Genomic DNA, 12570 nt, shown 5'->3' on the forward strand with positions numbered 1-12570 from the left:
GGTACCAGCCAAACGACCCCTCATCAAGTCAAACAGAACTTTACTGGTGACACCATTCACCGTAGTCATATACGCCCAAACCAAGTCGTTGGCCATGCTTCTCACACACCCGCCAGAACTAAGAGCCATCTGAATGGCCCCCTTCACCATTCTATTAGCTCTCTCAACGATTCCATTACCCTGTGGGTTGTATAACGAGGTCCTGGTATGAACAATACCACAAGCATCCAAAAACTTGACCATTTCCTCCGAAACAAGCTGCGTCCCATTGTCAGTAATCAATCTAACTGGGTAACCCTCTTCCCTAAAAACTTCAGATAACAAGTTAATCGTTGATTTAGATGTTATCTCTTTCGTAAATTTCACCACCAACCACTTTGAAGTCACATCAACCATAAGAAAAACAAATCTCATGTCCTGACTCAAAGAGTAAAAAGGACCAATAAAGTCAAGACACACAGTGTGCCAAGGCAAATCCGGAATATCAATTTTCCCAAAATCATTCTGAGATCAAACTCTCAATCTCTCTTTGCTCTCGAAGCACTCTGCACACTTCTCAACCCACTCAGAGACCTGCTGGTCCATTCCTGGCTACCAGAAGAACTCCCTTATTCGCCTTTTCATAAGGGATTGCCCTAAGTGTCCCTCGTGTGCTAACTTAAACAAGACAAACCTTAATTCCTGAGGCGGGATGAATTTATCATCCTTCATAATTACATTTCCTTCAACATCCAGAATTGACAAATCCTCCAGAACCTTCACATACGGATGTACAGCCAAAGGTAGGGAACTCTCTCTCCTAGAACCTTTCACAATCAAATCCCTGACACACCTTAACACCTCATAATTGGCCATACAAGAGTTCCATCTACTTTTGTTGATAGCACCAGTACAGATATCCACCAATTCATCAATAGCTGCCACAGATCCTTCCGATTGCATAGCTTCAACACCCAACTTGTCAACAACCTCCCAAGGCAAAGGAAGCCTAGACAAGCCATCCGCCTGTCCATTCTTCCACCCAGGAATGTACTCCACCCTATACAGAAACTCCTGAAGTCTAGCGGCTAATCTTGCCAACCTCGCTGAGCCTTTCCCTGCACCACCCGGAGACAGCAATTTGATCACCGGTTTATGGTCTGTCGCCATCCTGAACTCAAATCCCCATAAGTACATCCTAAAGTACTCACAGCCCCAAGGGGCCGCCAATGCTTCGTGCTCAATAATGGAATGATTCCTTTCAGAACTGGTAAGTGTCTGCGACGCAAAAGCAACAGTCTTCAACCCAGAATCATGTTCTTGCGCTAACACCGCGCCAATACCAACAGCGCTAGCATCAACTCTCAACACCGACTTCAGCTTAGTATAAAATGGGGTCAAGATTTTTGCCTCGCATATTGCCTTCTTGATGTTAACAAAACACTCGCCCTGCTGTACACCCCACACACACTTGCACCCCTTCCTCAATAGTAGTTTAATCATTTCAGTCCTGGCTGCAAAATTCTCCACAAACTTCGCATAGAATTCTATAAGACCAAGGAATGATCTTAATTGATCCTTGTCACAGGGGGCCGGAGCCTTCCTTATTGACTCCAAAAGATCCCTCCTAGGTCTCACTCCACTTGCAGACAGCGTGTAACCCAAATACTCTACCTCCTCCACCGCAAAGTACACTTCTCCTTCCTTAAAGTTAACCCTGATTGCTCCATTCTGCTCAAAACTTGCTTCAAAATCTGATTGTGTTGCTCAATCGTCTCTCCAAACAGCAAAACATCATCCTGAAAATACACAACATTACTTATCCCCTTCAAAACTGATCCCATCATCCTCTGAAAAACCCCTGCCGCTGACGCGAGACCAAAAGGCATACGAGTAAACTGGAAAACACCTTCAGTGGTGATGAAAGCAGTCAATGCCTTAGAATCCCTATGCAACTTTATTTGATGGTACGCGGTTCTCAAATCGAGTTTAGAAAAAACCGTACCCCCCTTCAATGACAAAATCAATTCATGAATATTAGGTAGTGGAAAGTTATCCACAACAATATTTTGATTGAGTGTGCGAAGATCCACACAGAATCTAAATTTGCCATCCGATTTGGTCGTGATCACAACTGGCGATACCCATGGAGAAATTTCAATCTGCTCAATCACACCATGCTCAAGCATATCGTCCAACAACTTCTTCACCTCCTGCATAGCGATAAATGGCACTTTCCTCACTTTGTGCTGCAAAGGAATTGCATCGTCTTTAAGCACAATTTTATGGACATACACATTCAATTCGCCAAAGCGTTCAGCAAACAAGTTCGGCATACCCTCAACAATCATTTCAGCAGTCATCGCATCAACAACCATTACTTGCTGACTCGCTCTAGGATCAATGACAATGTGAAGGTCATACTGGTGACCCCAACCCCATATTGCAGGTCCCGAACTTGCAACTTAAATTTTACCTTGAATAGATTGTCCCTGAAACTCAATCACAGCTTCCATGTAACCCAATAAATCAATACACTCTCCTTGGTATCCACAGGGATTGATGTCCTTAGGGAACAAAACAGTAACCTCCCATTTCTCCTTAAAAAGGGATTCTGGTACTATTGTCCAAAATGAACCAGGATTAACCATCAATTCAACCACCTTATTGTTTATGTTGAAAGTAGCTTTAGGTCTATTCTCCCTTCCAGGTTCCATCCGCAGTGTATTCACCTCGTCCAAACACAATATTTTATCAGCACCCTCCACTCTATCTTGCAAACTGACCTCACGCTTCACATCCACAATCGCAACTTTGTCACTATTTGTCGTTTTACACTTCCTTGAAAAGTAACTTTGCTTCCCACACTTCCTACATTCTTTATTAATTGCAAAACATCTTTTATAATCTGCATAATGATAAGTGCTACCACACCTGTTACACATCCTAACTTGATATATCCCTTTCTCTCCGCTGTTGTACCCTCCTGAATTCCTCTTTTCCGTTTTTTCATTAGTTTCAAACCCTTTCTTATTCATTACAGCGACCTCATTCTGTGCAACAGATATTTAACCCACCCCCACTCTCTCTCACCGTCTCTTTCTTCTCCATTTCTTTCATACATGCAGTAGATTCTTCAACAACTTTTGCGATGTCTATAGCAGCTTGTAGAGTAGGATTTTTCGCCGCCCAAAGTTTTTCCTGCATTTTCTTGTTTTTGCATTGGACGATCATTTGATCCCTGATCATCTCGTCCCTCATCTCACCAAAATTGCTCTTTAAGGAAAGTTCACGTAGCCTAGTCACGAATTGGTCAACAGACTCCTCAGCCCTCTGCGGTTGAGTATAAAACTTATGTCTCGCCACTCGCCATGACAATATTCACCTCCTTCGAATATTGTTTCTTCATTCTTGTCTTAGCTTCAGTGTAAACATTGTTAATTGGTCTGCCATCCTGGTTTAAACCCAAAGGTAAGTACTTGAACCAATGTTGACCCTCTTTTCCAAGAACACTAAGTAACAAAGCTTTTTTCCTTGTTGCGCTGAAGTCTTTACTATCCAGTGCCTCTATATAATTTTCGAAGATGTCAATCCACTCATCCCACTCTATGGGCGGTTCTCCACTTGACTGTATAAACATAGGGGGTGCAATGACACTTGGGTTTTCCATGTTCCACTAATAAAGCTCTTGTTTGCTTTATGCACTCCCTCTTCCCTGGGAAGAGATACCTTGATACCTTGTGTATTATACACTTCCTTTTCTTAAATCACAAATGCGGTTGGAATTTAAGAAAAAAACAAAAAAAAACAGCAATGTCAAAATTCCGAAAATTACTCACTCATTCCTTCTTATAACGAATTCCTCACTAATCGCTTCTCTTAAGGGTCATCCGAATGTAAAGGATAGTGCTAATCATGTACAATGCGCTGGTAAAACGAAGGAAGTTTACCTAGTTCGGTTGCTAGAAATTTTCCTCGTTCGGTTACTAGGATACCACAAAAGAGTCAAAATGGCTGCCACGTTATTTTACGCACCGCGCATGCGCACTATGCTCCTTACGTGGACGTGCTGTGTGAAGATCTGACGTCAAGAAGAAGAATGGAGGAACGAGACATCAATGTGTGGCCGGCTCGCGAGTGAGTACGTTTTAAAAGATGCTAAGCTTGACAACGGCAGTTCGATAAAGTAAAATCTTGATGAATCAAAGGGTTTACTTTCTTGTAAAAAGAAATTGAAGCTCACCATTGAAATCCAATGTAGGTGCTCGCCGCTATCGTACTCTGACTGTCAAATACTTTTTTTGCGATCAGAAATGCAGCACAGTTCACCGCTTTGCTGTCCGTTTGTTTCTTGCTGTCCTTTCGTTTCTTTTTTAGAGTTTCTTGGAACTCACCAAGTCATTTCCATTTCAATTGAAGGTTCTTCATTTCTTTTCCAAAATAAACACCATGAGCTTGATATTAAAGAAAAGTAACCAGTATTCAATTCCACCGCATGGGTCCTTTTCCACCAGTCGAGTTTAAATTAAATAAGCTCACTCTGTATACTACTTGCTCCTGAAGCCAATCATCGCCATCTGATACACTCAAAGATAGTTAATCAAGGAAGCAGTATAAGATGATAAAGGGATTTAATGCAGATACAGAGTAGAAGCTGGTGTTCCCAGTCAAGGCACAGGAGCAACTGGCAATGAGAGAATACAAGGACATCAAGTAGCATCATGACATCAGCAAAGAAAGAATGTTGTCAATTAGAGAGAAATGCAATCAGAAATAAAGTATGAGGATACAACAGAACCTTAGGGAGAAAATGAGGACTGGGCCTCAAAATAATTTCACTCAACCTCAAAAATGGATTCGAAGTGAGAAGAGTGCCTATCTCACCAATCCTCTGATCTGAACAAATGGCAACTAGGAACAGAACCTTAGCTAAGGGAACCTTAATGTCCACAGACTGTAAGGGCTCAAAAGAACTTTTCATCAATGTATGAAGCACCAATGGGTAGATGGGCGTTGCCAAATGAAAGAACAAAAACCCTAGAGACAAGCAGCCTCAGGCCCTGGAAAAGCCTGAATCACATGCCCATTGGAAGCAAGTTGTGGAAACTGCCATTCAAAAAGAGAAAACATCCTTTAAGAATTCAATATCGTGATAGGGTCACAAGAAATAGGAGATACAATTTTACCTCCATACCAGATTTCAAAAATTACTCAAATCGCAAGAATAAGCTTCCTTGGTACTAGTTTTACTGCATAGTTGACAATTGAATGGATTCAGACACTTCTAAAGAACAACCTTGAGCAAAAAGGGTCAGCTTTTGACGTGCCAGATCCACAAACAAGGATGACTGAGGGGCTCTGGCTGATGCCACAGAATTCTCTATGGAGAGGGATGGATTGGGAATCTCCAATGAGACTAAAACTGAAGCTCTAACAGGAGAGGAAACCAGGGTCTCCTCTACCACTCTGGCCTCACCAGGTGTCAGGATCCATCAGACTGCCCACCACCTTCGGCACTCCAGCAGTAGTGGGGGAACTAATAAGGGTGAACCCCATGTTGGTAGGTACATTTCTCTCACTTACATCCTACCTAGAAAAACTGCCTGTCAGTGGGGGCTCCTAGCAGGCTCTCAACACATGGCTCTCGCCCTCAGCTCATCCTCTCTTTCACTCCCTGTGTTCCCTGAGGAAGAAAAGCTAACTTATATTTCTTTAATTCTATGCTCTGGTATGTGGTGGTGTTTTCCTTATCTTTGTTTCCCAGTCCACGCCAGAGCTCGACTCAGCAACCTCCATGACTCAGCAGTCTCCGTGACTCAAAAAAAGCCTCTGTGACTCAGCAACATCCATGACTCAGCAGCCTCCATGACTGAGCAACCTCCAAGACTCAGCAGCCTCCATGACTGAACAAAACTCCATGACTCAGCAGCCTCCATGACTCAACAAAACTCCATGACTCAGCAGCCTCCATGACTCAGCAACCTCCATGACTCAGCAGCCTACATGACTCATCAGCCTGGCAAAAGGTATTTAACCCTCACCCAGGCTCTTCTTCAGTGCTTCGCATTGAGTTTCCTGTTGAAGATCCCGCGGCGTGATGGCTCTTCTCTGCAGGTGCTGATCGGACGAGTCCTGTTCCATCCTTGTGGCTGCTACTCGCACATAAGTCTAAATCCCTTTTGGGCTACATTTCACTCTTTTGCTCAGTGGAATTCCATTGTTTTGACTCCCGACTCATTTCTGATTATCGGGGAGATCTTGGGTAACTGCACTTGAAACTCTTCGCAGTTAGAGACTTCCTGACTTTGTTTCCTATATCACAGTTCCCTATTGTTCCCGCTCAGCTTACTTTACGCTACTTTGTCTGGATTTTGGTCATTTCCTCCTTATATCATTTATGTAATTCATGCACAGTTCTTGCTGATAGAAGTATATATTATTATTGTAATGTTTATAATTACCCTGTTACGTCTCTGTTTTTTCTCACTGAAAGAAGGTCTTGGTAACACTCTCAAGCCTTGGACATATTTCAGCTGAAGGATACAGATTATGTCTCATCTCATTGAAATAAGAATGTATGGTGTGCTTATGTCGTAATCTTCATTGGCACAATATTGTGTGAGTGTGTATTTATCTTTGGCGCAATATTGTGTGAGTGTGAATTTATTTTTGGCGCCATATGGTGTGAGTGCAGTTCTGATTTATTCTAATCATTCTAAAAGACCTCTTTTATCGTGAGCAAATGCTGAATTTTATGCATGATTTATGTCATTGAATATTTGTGTTCTTTTTTATGTCTTTTACTACTGCTGCAGGAGCAGGTCTCCATACTCATTCCTAGCTTTAGAACAGATGTCCCAGATTGTTCTGTGACCCAGAATGTGCTTCGCCACCGGCACAAACGTGCAACAGTTGTTTCTTCGCTTATTTCAGTTTTTTATTTTAACTATTTATTTTAGTTTATTGTTTGTTCCCAAACCCCCCTTCCTTGGGATTACCTAGTGTCTCTGGTTCAGTGTTTGTCGGATGGTTTCTGGGGATTGTTGGGGTCCAGCTGCCTCTGCGTGTCCAGCAGAGAGAAGAACGTGTTCCAACGTTCATCTTCCCAGATTGGTTCCTGATACCAGGAGAACCTTTGCATCATCATGTTGGATCTTCCACAACACCCTTGGAATTAGTGGAAAGGGAGGAAATATGTAGAGAAGACCTTGAGGCCAGGAATAGCCAAGGCATTGTTTTCCCAGGATTTCCTGGAGGGAGTCAGACTGCAAAATGAGAAAGAAGAGTGTTCACCTCCATGGCAAAAAGATTTAACCACGGATGGCCGAACCTCTGGACACTCTGACTGAACAAGATTGGACACAGAGTAAAATTGAGAATGGAAACCTCCAGATCAGGCAGTCGTCAGGCCCATTCTCCTTCCTCAGAAGACAAACTGCTGAGAGATGAAACAGATGTCTCTCAGCCCAAAGACCAACCTTCCAAGAAAGGAGATAGAGATGGAGATTCATACCTCCCTGACGATTGACATACATCCTAACTACCTGATTGTCTGTCGGAAGACATACAGATTGAGAGTGAGGAAGTAGAGAAAACCAAAGGAGAGCCTTCCAGACAGCTGCTAGCTCCTTTCACTTGGAACATTGAAGCCTCTCTAAGGAGTTCCATTTGGCCTGGGCTTGCCGGCCTTACAAATTGCTCCCCAAACTACCCCATTGGCACCCATGGTGAGGATCCTGGCAGGAGGAGGATTTAGAAGAATCCCTTGTCTAGATTCTGATGCGAGAGGCACCATTGGAGGGCCCAAGAGATGTGAGATGTAACCAGGACGAGAACATCATCATTCTGAGAAGAGTTTTCCAGAACTGTAATAGGGGATGAACCAAAAGTTATGAATGGAGTCGGCATCATGGAAGGATGGCCAAAGTTGAAGACATTTCTCCCTGGCTCCTCGACCAAAGTCTAAATGGTTCTGAAGCCTAGATAGTAGGAAGGACAGGAGAGGGAGCAGGTTGTTTAGTATTCATCCAAAACAAAGTTCCAAGAAACTGTAGTATCTGAGAAGCCTGAAGGTGCAACTTCTTGTAGTTGAGGAGGAATCCTTAGCCCACCAGTTAGTTGCAGGCATGTTGAATATGGTCTTTTACCTTGGAAAGAGAAGAAGATACTATCAACCAGTCATCAAGATACAGGTATACCTGAATCGCTTGGGAATGTAAAATGCTCACCGTAGGTGGCAAGAGCTTGGTAATAACCCTTGGAGTCAAAGAAAGGTTGAATGGCAGGATCCAGAACTGATAATCGTTCCCCACAATAGAAAACTTCAGGAACTGCTGGAGAGGGGGATAAATGGGGACATGAAAGTAAATATCCATCATGTCCAGGCAAGCCAAAAAGTCTCCTTGATGAGCTAGTTGAAGGATGGCCTGAACAGTGACCCTCTTGAACGATCAATGAGGAATTAAATGATTCACTTCTTTGAGGTCCAGGATTGGGCGATAATCTCCTGATGCTTTCTTCATCAAGAAGAGAATGGAATAAAAGCTGAGCCCCTGTTATCCTGGGGGACTGGAATGATCGCTGACTTTTCCAGTAGGAGCTGAACTGCTGAAAGATTAGATGGTGGTGCAGTGGAACTCTTAGCAGAGGAGTTTGATGAAAGCTGTTGTGTGGAAGGATGGAAAGCTGATGTGAAATTCCTCTGACTCTATCTGATGAGCCCAGGCATCTATTACTGAATGACTCCACTTTCGTTGAAAGAACAGCAACTGACCCCCCACTGAAAGAGTGGTATAGCTAGGCTTTTGGCGAAGTAGGACCCTGATGGCTGGATCCGGTACTTGTCACTTGTAGGGCCCCCCTTGACACGAACCCTACCACAAAAGGGCTGGTTGGCAGATATAACAGCAGAAGACCAAATGTTCTGCAATACCCAAAACCTCCGCCCCCCTAGAACTGACAAACTGCGGCTGACAACTTCTCGCTTTCCACAGATTTTTTTATTGTGTCTTAAACCTGGGATCCAAAGATCTTAGCCCCTTTGAAAGGAAACCTAATGAGCACAAACTCCTAGGCTAAATCCACCTTCCAGTCCTGCATCCAAATATGCCACCAAGAAGCTAAGGCAGCCCCAGAAGCTGCTGCAGACAAACACAAGAGGCCAAAGGAAACATAAAAGAGAAAGCAGAGCTGAGACTCAATAATAGCCAATTGAGAGGATGAATCCTGACCATCTCCATCTGTTTGCTAACGCATGAAAATCCTTCAGGACTAGACAGTGTAAGTTAAATAGGCAGTGGCACACACTGCGAAACTGGTCACAGAATAAGTTCTCCTAGCAGCCAGCCCTTCAACTTTTTTTATCCACTTGATTGGAAGGCAATGCATCTTCTGAGATAACAGCACCTTCAGAAGTCCAGCCATCAAATATCCACCTTTACTGTAGGTGGAAATGCCTCTGCAAACCCTACTAGAGAATACTGCTTGGGCAGAACATGTGTAAAAGAGGATTTGTCAATGTCTTTCCACTCATGAGCGATGACCCTGCACACTGAATTGTGAAGGGGTAATGATTCAGGGTATGGACAATGGTTGTTTGTCAAGAAATCTTCCTTGACAGTACTTGATTGAGGAACAGGCAAATCCAGTTTTTCTTTAATATGTTGGAAAGTCTTAGCCAAGTCTGTGCTTTGCACAAAGTGCCCATGCTTATCCTCTTCCTCACGGTCATCTGGGGCACCTCATCCTGCTGAGGTACTTAGAAAATGGAGACTCTGCTGAATCTCTAACCCAGATGCCAGCCTCCACAGCAGCCTCAATCATCTGCTGTACAGACTGCAGGAAAGGTGTAGAAGGCAAAGGACCAACTTGTTCCTCCATGGTGGAATGTGACAGCAAGTCACAATGCTTCCTGCTTGCCCAGTAACTAGGTAGGAAATCTTGCTGCGCCCGAATTGTCGCGGGAGCCACCATTTTCAAAACAGGCACTGTCCAGTTAGACAGAACAGCACTCCACGCTGTTGAAAATTAATAAATCGTGAGATGCCAAAATAAATAAACAGATTAGAGTGCTCCACACTGTCTAGAACCAAGATTCTCATACATGTTGTGTGTGTTGACAAACCTGAAAGTGTTTCTCGCCATGGAAATTGTAGCGCAATAGACACGGTCCGCGCTTGCTCAGCAAAGTGGAAGGACAAAGCTGCTACAGAAAGCTTTGACCATTAGGAAAACCAAATGGTATTCATATAAATACATTATAAAAATAAAGAATATCTTAACTGCATGCAGAAGACAATAGTGTCCATATCTTTCACAGAAAGGAATAAACAGAGAGTGCTTATTTTTAGTTCCTCCTTGAAGGTATTCTGGGGCCATCTAGGAGGCTTGTTTTGTCTTAACTAGGTAATGGTGTTCTGTCAAGCAGGGGAACTGTTACTCAGTAAGGATTGTCTTTAGGAAGATGGATGAGGAGGTACTAGTATGTCGGCAAATGGAAGTGACGAATAGTTATCTGTAAAACAATTGAGGTGGAGGGTATGGCAATGGCGATTATGGTGAACGTTAGAAGTAAAAGTCTAACCTGGGGCAGAGAAGGTCTTCTGACTGGCCCATCTTCCCAGCAAATCTCAGGTGGTTATTTTGTTAGGGATGTGTGGGTGGTTGCACAACACTGTGAAATTGTTTGCTGCACCTGTAGGCTTCTAGAAATGAATGCCATTCAACATAATGCTTTCTATCTCTTTGGGCTGTTTTGCTTCACCAGAAAACCTTACTAAATAACCCTGTAGAGTCAGAAAGGTATATGGGGGATACTATTTCCTTTCCTGTTGATTCTAAGTATGCTGTGGTACTAGGGAGAGCTTTTGAGAGAATGGGAGCATAATTCAGAGATATCCAGAAATACAAGGATCGGTCTCTGGCTAGGACACAGCTTGGTAGCTTACAGATGAAGAATGAAATATTGGGCTTACAAGATATATGTAATCTGTATTCCTATATTTTAGCCACACTGTAGATATGGCATGTTTATGCTCACTACAGAGGATGATGTAAAAGAAGCAAATCCTGGACTGAACAGTTGTTCATAAGACAGGACGTTTGCAGGCTCATGGGACAGAAAGTTTGCCAGATCAGGGGGAAGGAAATGTAGGAGTGCCCTTTTATTCCGCCTCTGCACATAAAAGTGCTAGATGTATGGCTGTTACTAGCAGCACACTACCAGAAAAATATTCAGGGCCATATGTACAACGAAGTGGCTGAGCGTGTCCTTAGTCTCCTTGGCTTAACGACACTCTCCGAAACTTCGGAAACGCAAGGCTGCACCATGCCTTTCCCCCTGCCATGGCACTGAGTTTCACAACTTAGCACCACAGGCACCCTTTCCCAGAACGCAAGGGTGTCTGTGTGCAGGGGAGGATTGGTTTTGTGTAGGAAGGTGTCCCTTCCTACACATAAACAATCCTACAATGCCATTTTGTAACTATCATGTCTGCTTCATGCAGCACACATGTAAGTTACAAAATGGCATTTTAAAAAAGTTTTGTTTATGTACAGGAAGGGACATCGTCCTGTACATAAACAATGGCATTTTGCTTTTTCTATGTTTGCTGCACAAGGCAAAAAGTGACGTTACTGTGGTGATAGGGGCTTGTACATGGCTTGCACATATCAAACCACCACCGGTCAACACAGTTACACAGCCTTATGTCAGAGATTTTTTCTGAGTGACGTACCATGAAATGAAATAACGTACCATGTGTCAAGAAATATTCAAACCATACGAGATAGAAGAAAAAGAAAACAACAAGCGGAATTGCAGTGTAGGTCGTGGAACAATATTTATTCAACCATAGTCTTCTTTAGAGGTAAGTGAAAGAAAACTTTTTTATATCACTGTATAACGAAAATAATAAGGAAAAATGAAGTGAAAAAAGAGAAATTGCAACACTTGAGAAATCAACCCGCACAATCCCTCCCATATGATGTGGTCAATGTAAAGATGGTGCAACTAATCTTGAAAGTGAGTGCTAGAACAGACAACACTCAAAGACGTGTAAAATGGGAATTACTCAATAAAATGTTTTTACGCTCATCTGAAGCACGACTAATTCAACAAATCAGGAAAGAAGTTAAAAAAAGTTTTACACATTTATTACAGTGTATCTACTATAAACTCGTTATTTATTGTACACACAATCATCTTTAATCCTAGCATTTTAAATTGAGGTTTGTGTGTACAATCAATAACACATTTACAATAGATGCATTGTAATAAATGTGTAATACTTTTGTAGCTTCTTGTTCGATTTGCTTAATTCAGAGTGCTCCAGATGAGCATGAAACTAATAAGAGAACTTTAACTGCACGAACAGAAAAATGAAAACGAGAAAAACTAATGGCGTTTCAGGCCATGGGACATAGTTGGCAGTCCTACAGTATGATCATCACAACACGAAAATCTTCTCCTAGCCCTTTGATACTGGTAATTATGCTTTGCTACTGTAAGGACCCCACACCAGCTTCTGCTGCTGACTCTGGATTCCCTCTGATCAAAGGAAAATCCACTATCATTGAGAGTATCAGGCAGTA

The sequence above is a fragment of the Lissotriton vulgaris genome, chromosome 10 (genome assembly GCF_964263255.1).
Source record: "Lissotriton vulgaris chromosome 10, aLisVul1.2, whole genome shotgun sequence".
Classification (NCBI taxonomy): Eukaryota; Metazoa; Chordata; class Amphibia; order Caudata; family Salamandridae; genus Lissotriton; species Lissotriton vulgaris.